The sequence below is a fragment of the Dendropsophus ebraccatus genome, chromosome 5 (assembly GCF_027789765.1).
Source record: "Dendropsophus ebraccatus isolate aDenEbr1 chromosome 5, aDenEbr1.pat, whole genome shotgun sequence".
NCBI classification, from domain to species: domain Eukaryota; kingdom Metazoa; phylum Chordata; class Amphibia; order Anura; family Hylidae; genus Dendropsophus; species Dendropsophus ebraccatus.
The window spans coordinates 159,955,949-159,966,495 of NC_091458.1; the positions used below are offsets into that span (position 1 = coordinate 159,955,949).

Consider the following 10,547-nt stretch of genomic DNA (forward strand, 5'->3'; position numbering starts at 1 on the left):
GTAGTGGCGTAAGGGGAGGGTCAAGGGTGAGCTGGGTGACAGGCGGGTCACGTGGGCTGTGATGCTGCTCTCTGTCCTGTGGCGGGAAATCTCGCGTCTCTTCTCATAGGTTTACATGTTTTATTCCCCCCCACAGCCTGGCAGCAGCATATACACGACAGGGATTCCTATACCGAGAGCAAACACGTCCTCTGCGGCACTCAGGGGGGAGAAAGGTGCAAAACAGGCCATTAAACCAAGATCAAGTGGTGTCAGAAAGTGACAGAGCCTTCCAGTACTTATCAGCTGCTGTATGTCCTGCAGCCTTCCAGTACTTATCAGCTGCTGTATGTCCTGGAGGAAGTGGTGTATTCTCTCCAGTCTGACACAGTGCTCTCTGCTGCCCCCTCTGTCCATGTCAGGAACTGTCCAGAGCAGCAGCAAATCCCCATAGAAAACCTCTCCTGCTCTGGACAGTTCCTGACATGGACAGAGGTGGCAGCAGAGAGCACTGTGTCAGACTGGAGAGAATACACCACTTCCTGCAGGACATACAGCAGCTGATAAGTACTGGAAGACTGGAGATTTTTTAAAAGAAGTAAATTACAAATCTCTGGCACTTTGAGGCATAAGTTGAGTTGAAAGAAAACATTTTTTTTCTGAACTAGACCTTCCATAGCCCACATGGAGTGTGGTTATGTGCCGGAAATACGATGTTCAAAGAGTCAATGTAATTATAAATAAAGTTTGATTTATCCCTTCCTGGCTGCTTTGAGACCCGCTGCCATCAATAACTTCTGACGCGGCTGGCGACAAGTCAAAAGTTATTTATAATGACAGGTACTATGTATATATATATATATATATATATATATATATATATATATATATATATATAAATGCTTTAGTGCTCGTGCACTGATAACCCCTGACCTCTGCATGGAGCTCTGCACGTTTTCCTTTCCTACTTGATTGCCAGCTGGAGAACAGAGATCTGAGGTTATCAGAGCAGTGAAGCAGAGATCTCTGTCCTCTGCTTGTTAACCCTTTCTTTGTGTTGCAGCATGTAAGTAAACATTGGGTCACTTACACACTGCAGTACATAAGGGGTTAATCAGAAAGACACACAATCTTACCTTCTCCCCCAGGCCCCCCTCCTGCACGGGCCCCATAGCAACTGCCTGCCCTGCCTCTATGGTAGCTACGCCACTGTCCTCAGCCCCACAGAGCACCCCCCTCAGCCCACCTGCTGCCTCTCAGTGATGCCTACCATACATATTCATCAAGGGCGCCCCAGGAAATCCCACGGGCAGGTGCCAGATTGGCGGCAGAGACTGTACCCTGCAGTGGTGGCAGGGAGAGAGGCAGGAACCGCAGGGGGATAGCAGCAGGTTTGTTTGCATGATCCTGCTGATAGTTCCCCTTTAAGATTCCTTTTGGGGTTGATAGGATCACAAAAGAATTCTTTACTCACTTGAAGACATTCCTCGAACCCCGGTACAGAATACAGGAAACCAACTATATGGCCCTCAAAAGCACAGCCTACTGCTGAAGCTGCTGAGACCAATGCTTGCTTTAGGGCCCTTTTACACAGAAAGATTATCTGACAGATTATCTGCCAAAGATTTGAAGCCAAAACCAGGAACAGACTATAAACAGAGATCAGGTCATACAGGAAAGCCTGAGATTCCTCCTCTTTTCAAATCCAGTCCTGGCTTTGGCTTCAAATCTTTCTGTGTAAAAGGGCCCTTATAGTCTCATCAGATTAACCCCATAGATGCTGCAGATGGTAGTGGCCGCTGCACCTATAGGGTTGACAGGGGAGGGGTCTTCCTCCCCCTTTTACCCATTGGAAACCCTGCAATGCGATCTCAGTGTTGGATGGTTTCCATAACCGGATGTCAAAAGATGACCTTCATCCTGCTACGTATGGAAGCCCAAGAGGCTCTGTGCCATAAAGTTTTCTCAAATTTCCTTACTTTCCCTAATGTGTATGGGGTCTTTAAAGGGGTATTCCTCCCAAAGTAAACTATTAATATGTTGTTGCCCTTGTGCAAAACATAAACTATATTCACCTCTCCGTGCTCCCCTGGTGTCCTCCTACGTCACCTTTGAATCCCTGGCTGAGTGATACCGCCTCCACTTCTGAAACAGATCTGTCTGGGGGCGCCAGAACCCTCCCAGTCAGTGATTCCCTGAGCGGGCTGTCACCGACAGGCCAGTCAGTTTCATAAGTATGGGCAGGATTGATCAGCCGGGGACTCGAAGATGCTGTAGGAGGACACCAGGGGAGCGGGGATAGGTAAGAATAGCCTGTTTGTTATGGTCTGCACAAGGACAGAAACATATTAGGGGGAAGATTAATCAAGACTGGCGTGCCCATATGTCCTAAATAAAGCCCTGCCACTTTTACCTGGCCGACCAGCCCTGCACCTGGTGCAGGCATTATGCAGATATCTACACCTGCTAAGAGCAGGTGTATATTTGTGCCTGGTTTACACCTGTTTTCCGATGTAAACCAGCAAAAATCTTTTTCTTTCAAATCAACTGGTGTAAGAAAGTTAAATAGATTTCTAATTTACTTCAATTAAAAAATCTCAAGTCTTCCCATACTTATTAGCTGCTGTATGTCATGGAGGAAATGTTTTATTTTCAGTCTGACACAGTGCTCTCTGCTGCCATCTCTGGCCGAAACAGGAACTGTCCTGAGCAGGAAAGTTTTTTTATGAGAATTCATAGAAAACCGAGACAGAGTTCCTGTCTCAGCCAGAGGTGGCAGCAGAGAGCTGTGTCAGACTGAAAATAAAACAACATTTCCTGCATGACATACAGCAGCTAATAAGTATGGAAAGACTTGAGATTTTTAATTGAAGTAAATTACAAATCTATATAACTTTCTGATATCAGTTGATTTGAAAGAAAAAGATTTTCGCTGGACAACCGCTTTAATAAATCAGACGCGGGAGGAGGCCACGCCCCCACCCCCGCCTGCCCACCCATCAAGCGTGCAGGGGATACAGCTGGTGTACACCAAGGAGAAGCAGCGAATTTGCACCTTCTTCCTGGCCTACGTCCAGGACACAGGCTAAAAGTTGACTTTGGGTGGAGTACCCCTTTCATTCTGTTTTCTCTTAGTAGCTTTGCAGGATAGATAACATAGATGATAATAACAGGATTTATTCCTTATGTCACTCACAGACTTCAAAGTTATCCATCAAAGTAACCAGGATTCCTGCCGTGCTGTGGATTATAAACAGGATAGAAGGCTTTGTGTTTGAAAAACAGGTTTGTCTATTAGATGTTACAGGAACTTAAAGGGTTTAAAGGGTTTGCAGTGTTTGACTAATGCTACCGTGTGTAATATTTCTCATTGGTCAGTTTATAACCTAGTGTCAGTAAGATGATACATGGTACATTATAGCACAGTCCCCTCTGTACAGTAGAGTCACTATGGGAATGTTTACTATGTGAAGGATAGTTCACAAATCCAAAAAAGTTAGGCCCAGCTGCACTATACAGCTGCTGCAGATGACGTCCATTTAAATCACTTTTTTGTTAAAATCTTAAGACACGAATAAAGATCTAAATGAGACGTCCGGGCCAGATCTAAAAATCCAGGGCGGGCAGGGGGGAGTATAATAAAGAAGTCATACTTACCCCTGCAGCGATGACCTCCTGCCGCTCCTGGTCTGGTAACGCCACGTTCTGACTTATGCTACGTTTACACGGAACGATTATCGGGCGAATTTTCGCGATAACGACCGAATTCGAACGATAATCGTACATGTAAACGCGGCGAACGATCGATAAATCGTTCATTTTGATCTTTTAACGTGTTCTTAAATCGTCGTTCGCAAAAAAATTGCCGATTGTTCCGTGTAAACAGTCATTCACTGATTTTACTATGTGTGAGATAGGCTTAAGGGATCGCAAAACAATCGCAAAACGAATTTTCTGTGCAATATATATCGTTCCATCTAAACGCTGATCGTTATAAAATAAAATCGTTACTTCGAAATCGTTAATTGTACGATCGGGCCAATAATCGCCTCATGTAAACGTATCATAAGGGTCCGTTTACACAGAAAGATTATCTGACAGATTATCTGCTAAAGATTTGAAGCCAAAGCCAGAAACGGACTATAAACAGAGATCATGTCATAAAGGAAAGCCTGAGATTTCTCCTCTTTTCAAATCCAGTCCTGGCTTTGGCTTCAAATCTTTGGCAGATAATCTGTCAGATAATCTTTCTGTATAAACTGACCCTTAGATATCTCCGCCCAGCCAGGCACCAGTCACTGACTTGCTGAGCGGAAACTTTTCGCCGGGACAGGGCGGAGCAGGAAGCTGGAAGGAACTGAAGATCGGAGGCTGGACAGAAAGCTGGTGATGCAGCACTGCGGAGTTAAGAGGACGGGTAAGTATAGCTTCTTTATTATGCCCCCTCCACCACCTGCCCACACAGGATTTTTTTATGTGGATGGAGTTCCCACTTAAGTGTTTATTTGAGAGGCGTACTTGTATGCCAGTCTTAGATAAAGCCCCATCCCTTTTCCCGTCCGTATTTACTAAGAGGCGTATAGCTGGCCGGCCCTAGGCCCGGCATTGTACAACAATCTACATCTGCTCTGGAGCAGGTGTAAATTTCTGCATGGTTTATGTGTGTTCCAGGTGTAAACCTTAATAAATGAGGCGCTGGAGAAGGCCACGCCTCCTCCCCGCCTTGGCCGCCCATTGGGCGAGCAGGGTTAAGGCTGGTATACACCACAGAGCACAACACCCGGGGTGCAGCCTTTAAAAATCTCCCCCAAAATGTCCACTCAGCCTATGTTTCATCACCAAATGGGAAGCACATCAGAGTAAAGAATCCGTCTCACTCAAGGTCCCTATACTTCAACTATAGACAGTGATTCTCAGTGGTCCTGTTGGTCTTGGCTGAAGACTATCAGTCTGTTATTATAGATATAGGAGCCCTGGAGACGCTACTGTTTTCAGAATGGACGAGATGCTTCAGTCCTGCCAGCTTGCCCTACAGACCCAACTCTTGCATCCTTCCCCGATGGCATGGATGACCGAAGGCGCATCTTTAATTATTGACCTGTTCAAGGCGGCATGTGGAATTTGCCTTTGGGATTTAGAGCTCCAAGTGGCGGTTCCTACAGTCGGCGCTCAGTTGAGACATGAAAGTGATCCAGAATTTTGATGCCACGGTTATCCCAGAGGGAGAGATGTCCATGCTGTTTGCCCACATCCCAATGGAAGGGAACTTTCAAGAAAGACCTGGATCATCAGGAATGGCTGTTCCGAACTTCTTTGCAGATTATTTCCCGTCACCAGTGGGAGCTATACCATGCCGGATGGATGCCCTGTATTAGAGACTTTGGTTCTGGACTGCTTCTACCTGTTCAATTAGTTAGTTTAGGTTCCTGTGTTTGTTAGTTAGGGACCCGCAGTAGATGAGGACCCTCTATCTACTAAAATGCCATGTCCAGCATGATTTCAGCATCATGTTATCGTATGGCACTGATCTCATGCTGGACATGGCTACTCTATAGATGAAGCTGCTGAGCAGGGATCATCAGCACCATGAACCCCCTTTCCGGCATCCAAATGTGCATTGTATAATATGGTGCAAAATAAAAAGCAAACATCAAAGCAAATTATGGAGAAAAAAGATGGCACTCACTAACTGGGTGTTGAATCATCCGGCTCTATTGAGCATGTGAGGATTGGGGGAGAAAGGAGGCGGGTGACCGCAGTTTCGCGGCAGAACGCTGCTTTGTCCAAGAGGTTAGACACAGCGGTGTTCTGCTGCAAAACTGTTGTCACCTGCCTCCTTCCTCCCCCGATCCTCACATGCTCAATAGAGCCAGATGATTCAACACCGAGTAGGTGAGTGCCAGCTTTTTTCTCCATAATTTGCATTGTTTGGACACTGTTGTTGAAGACAGAGCATCACCGGGGCTTGTACGAATGATGGTCTGCCGGAACATTTACCGTGAGTGGGAACTGAATCTGTGCCATGTGCTTTTTTTCCTATTTGTTGTTAAACATCAAACTGTGTATATTCTAAAGATAATTTAACTTTTTAAATGAAATGCTAAATTATTTTATTGAAAACATATACAAACGGAAACAAACAAAAAAAACAAATTCACTAACTGTACAGTTAAAGGACTGGGGAGATATTTTTGTGGGGTCTCCGTTCTCTCTGCTGCTGCAGGTGAGGAGGTGGGGGGTGAAATACTCCATCTCTGACCCATCGTGGCTTGGTCCAGGACTAATATGGATATGGCCTGCATGGTGCAGGTTGGGAGGAGGACGTGTGGTGGTTGGGGTCTCTCCATATTTAAATTGATGAATGATTCTTGACAGCTGGCTGGGGTCAGGATGTTTTATATAGATTTGTACTAATGAAACAATTAACAGCATTGCAGGATCCTGTCTTCCGGAACTTTTTCAAGGAGATCAACGAGGTAGTTACAAAATTTTTGATTTTGCGTCAATTCAGTTCGACACCTGAGGATGTCCAGAACCTGTTGGGGAAGGATTAGAAACAACATGAGAAAATAATACTGAATATTCAACATGCCTGGGATTAAACCCTTTCAGGACCATGGCTCATTAATACCTCAATACCAGGTCAATGATACCATATGCTAAAGTTCTATCTCCTCTCCCCGCCGCTGCTGTCACAAGCTGCCTGAGCTGGCAGCATATTCGAATCCATTCCTGTAATGACAGAACCTGGTTGTATCACTGCAATAGAAGCAATTTATGGTGTGTTTACACACAGAGATTTATCTGACAGATTTTTTAAGCCAAAGCCAGGAACAGACTATAAACAGGGTGCAGGTCATAAAGGAAAGACTGAGATTCCCTGTCTTTTCAAGTCCATTCCTGACTTTGACTTCTAAAATTGGTCAGATAAATCTGCCTGTGTAAACGCACCAATAGGAGCTTCTATTACAATGATGGAACCAATCTAGATCTGTCATTGCAGTTCTGGATGTGAATATGGCAATGGCTCAGAAGAGGCAGGAATGGAAGGACAGAGGGCAGAGATCACAGCAGAGCTGAGAAGCATTGCTACGACCTCTGCCCACTCCCCTCTCTTTGCCGGTTTCCGTTGCAGGACATTGGAAGCCTCCGGTGTCCATGGCTACCGTTAGGACCGTTAGCAGAGCCCCATGGTGGACAGCAGCCTCTATAGGGATAACTGTCAGCACCAGAGCGCATCTGACAGTAGCGGCAGGTGCCCTGCTATTCAGGGGCGTAACGAGAAATGGCTGGGCCCCATAGCAAACTTTTGATTGGGGCCCCCCGCCCCACCCCCTCTCGATCGACCACTATGCCATCAACACACTCAGCTGTACACAGGTCCTGTATAAATTACAGTACAGTTATATCAGGTGACTTACAGGAGACGTCTTCTCTGATCGGAGTTCTTCCCTTTTCATCTTCTTCTCCATCCGTCCTGGGCCGTTATGAGAACTTCTCTGGGCCACGAATCCACAGAATCTGCCAGACAGACATATTAGGCTCCACACTCTGTCACCATCCTCATCTCTACCAACTGCACATCTGTATTTGCTCCTTTACACCCACATTTAGTGGGTAGCCCTGACTCTATGTGATCCCATTTTAGTATATGGCCCTCCTCTCTGTCGCCCCTCCTTATAGATAGCTTCCTTATGTTGCCCCCCGCCGCGGTCCCCCTTATAGATGCCCCCCCATGTTGTCCCCTTATAGATGGTCCCCTATGTTGCCCCCCCTATAGATGGCCCCCTCTTCCCCTATATTGTCCCCTTATAGATGGCCCCCTTTCCCCCTTTATTGTCCCCTTATAGATGTTCCCCTCTCCCCCAATGTTGTACGTTTATATCCCCCTCTCCCCCTATGTTGTCCCCCTCTCCCCCCCTTCCTTATAGATGCCCCCCTCCCCCCCCTTCCTTATAGATGTCTCCCTCCCCCCCTTCCTTATAGATGGTCCCTCTCTCCCCCCTCCCTTATAGATGCCCCCCTCTCCCCCCCTTCCTTATAGATGCCCCCCTCTCCCCCCCTTCCTTATAGATGTCCCCCTCCCCCCCTTCCTTATAGATGCCCCCTTCTCTTCTCCGCCCCCTTCCTTATAGATGCCCCCTTCTCCCCCCCCCCTTCCTTATAGATGCCCCCTCTCCCCCCCTTCCTTATAGATGTCCCCCTCCCCCCCTTCCTTATAGATGCCCCCTTCTCTTCTCCGCCCCTTTCCTTATAGATGCCGCCTTCTCCCCCCCCCCCCGAGGAAAGCAAGTTTAAAAAAAAGAAAAAAAACTCACCTAACAACACGCTCCCCCGTCGAGCCTTTTTCCTGTTACCCCGTCTGATGCGCGGCTGCCGTCTGATGCCGCGTCCTAGCCCCGGAAGCGCGTATCATAGAGTTCTGTGTGGGCCTGTGGCCGCGACTTCCTGCACACGTCTCTGTGCCGGAAGTCGGGGCCGCAGCACAAGCCCACACAGAACTCTATGATACGCGCGCTGCCGGGGCTAGGACGCGGCATCAGACGGCAGCCGCGCATCAGACAGGGGGTGACAGGAGCGCTGTGGACCGGTCCCGTGCTCCTCCTGGCCCAGTGACTCCTTTTCCCTATGGTTGGGGAAAGGAGTCTCCGGGTCGGGAGGAGCACGGGACCGGCCCCCGGCTACAGCACCCGGAAGGCATGCTCAGCCGCCGGGTGCTGCAGGATATGTAAGCTCCAGGGGCCCGCGTCACGGGCCCCCTGATGCGGCGGGGCCCCGTAGCAGCCGCTACGGCTGCTACAGCGGTAGTTCCACCAGTGCTGCTATTACTGACACAGATTCTTTTCCTGTCTCATCCTGGGAACTTTAAACTAAAGGGGGTATCCACCGCTACAAAAACATGGCCACTTTCCCCCCTTTCTTGTCTCCAGGTCCGGTGTGGTTTGCAATTATGCTCCATTTACTTCAATGGAACTGAGCTTCAAACCCCACCCAATCAAAAAGTGGCAAAAGTGGCTATGTTTTTGTAGCGCTGGATAACTCCTTTAACGTCACTGCAGCATTGGCTATTTCGTACCTGTGCTTCAGTCTGAGTCCATGTACTAGCTGCAGGGACAGCACAGACTCTCTTCCTTGGAGTAGGGGTTTCCTCCTCCTCCTCTTCCTGCGATGCATCAGTAGCAGTCAGACCTCCTTCATCTAGGCTCAATGCAGTTTCTGTTTCTTCAGATGTCACAAAACTGTCAGAAGTTCTGAAAAATGATTGAAAAATAAATGAATAAAACTTGAAAAGTGAAACTATAAATGGCCACATGCTGGGCTGCAGGTGAATCCATGAGCGGTAACACCCCTGAGCTGAAAATACAGCATGTGGTGGATGGAAGTATGCACCTGCTGCCTAACATAGTCCCATGTGCCCTTGCAAAAATTTTAAGGGAATCTGTCACTAGGTTCATGCTACCTTAAAGGGGTTATCCTTCGTTAGAAAAACATGGCCACCTTCTTCCAGAGACAACACAACTCTTGTCTCCAGTTCAGGTGCGGTTTGCAATTAAGCTTCATCTCCTCCTGAATAAAATGGACAATAAGAAGTCCTCTCCATTATGTGCATGAGCTCAGTAGTCCTGGATATTCATGAGCAGCAGAAAACTCCGCCCACCAGCTGCTGATTGGCAGTTATCCCTCCATGCTGTGTATAGGCAGACAGCTGTCAATCAGCAGCTGGAGGGCGGGGGAGGGGTGGAGCAAGAATTCTATTCCCTAAATCACCTATTTGTTTATGGATTACAGATCTGCTAAAGATCCCGCTGCAAGAATGTAATCTAATTGAAAATGACAGGCCAGGGATCCGCAGCAGATCCGGCATGTGTGAATCTAGTCTTAGGCCATGTTCATACATTTTTTTGGGCTGTTTTTTTTTCGGATTTAACTCATTTTGGAGCCAAAAGTTGTCCGTTTAATACACAAAAAGTCTGCAAGACGACCTAAAAGATGTTGTGTGAACATGGCCTAAGTCCTCAGACTGCAGCACTGACACACATTTATATGTTCGCTAGGTATACACCAGCCAGACCACTGGTTTTCCAGCAGAGCGGTGGTCGGTTACCTAGACAACAAGCTGTCAACAATTAAAGGGAAAGAAGTGCTTTTAGAAGACAAGTTTGCTAAATAATTGTAATGACAAAAGATGTTGACTAGTCTATAAGCCTGTCCTTACACTCCTGAGGAGCAGGTTGGAGACATTGCTCCTGTGCTGTCCTCCAGCATATTACAAGGTGAGGAATAGTAGGCTGCACTCACTGGCCAGCCGCTACGTATTCCCTCACATACAAAGATGGACGTGCGCTGCCTTTTCAGAAAGTTCGAGAACCTCCCCCTGTCTCCCTCCCGGCTTGTGCCCGCCTCCTCCATGGAGCCAGCAGCTTCCTTTCAGTTAGGGCGCATGCGCATCAGGCGGAGGGCGGAGCGTGCGTGCGGCACAGCTGAGCGCTGCCTCGGTGCGTGACGTCACGGCGGCTGTAGGACAGGTCGGAACAGTGTGGAACATAAACAATAAGAAGCGCGGGCGG

At 47.7% G+C, this 10,547-nt stretch overlaps 1 protein-coding gene across 1 annotated transcript in view; it reads left to right on the top strand.

The window, feature by feature from the left end:
* The first annotated feature begins 10,476 nt into the window (after positions 1-10,476).
* Positions 10,477-10,547, top strand: part of PPM1D (protein phosphatase, Mg2+/Mn2+ dependent 1D) — a 28,364-nt gene continuing 28,293 nt past the window's right edge. Inside the window, exon 1 of the mRNA XM_069971779.1 lies at positions 10,477-10,547. This exon is cut by the window's right edge and continues 458 nt beyond it. The gene's annotated coding sequence lies outside the window, so the exon portion shown is untranslated.